Raw genomic sequence first — 398 nt, forward strand, 5'->3', positions numbered from 1 at the left:
TTTTCTGACCGATGAGCTTTGTAAAAATCGATGCGTTTCAGAAAGGGGGGGCATAGAGGAGAAACAATAATGTACAGTATGTGGAAAATAATGTGTTTTTTGAATCTTAAACCGCATAAACACATTTCATTACACCAAATACACAAAATAATGTTCTTTTTAGCAACATCATATGACCCCTTTAATGTGTCTTTGGTTTTTTAAATTAAAATTAAAAGGTAGTGTATTATTATCATCCACTAGAGCTGCACGATTAATCGTTAAAAGATCGCGATCTCGATTCAGACAACCACACGATCTCATTTCTAAATGACAACGATTCTCCCGTGTCTATTAAACCTTTGAAAAAGTCTTACCGGATCATTCAAATCTGCGTTCGCACTGCCGCTGACACAGAG

The sequence above is a fragment of the Sinocyclocheilus rhinocerous genome, unplaced genomic scaffold, assembly GCF_001515625.1.
Source record: "Sinocyclocheilus rhinocerous isolate Xijiao unplaced genomic scaffold, SAMN03320098_v1.1 scaffold130, whole genome shotgun sequence".
In the NCBI taxonomy this organism is placed as follows: Eukaryota; Metazoa; Chordata; class Actinopteri; order Cypriniformes; family Cyprinidae; genus Sinocyclocheilus; species Sinocyclocheilus rhinocerous.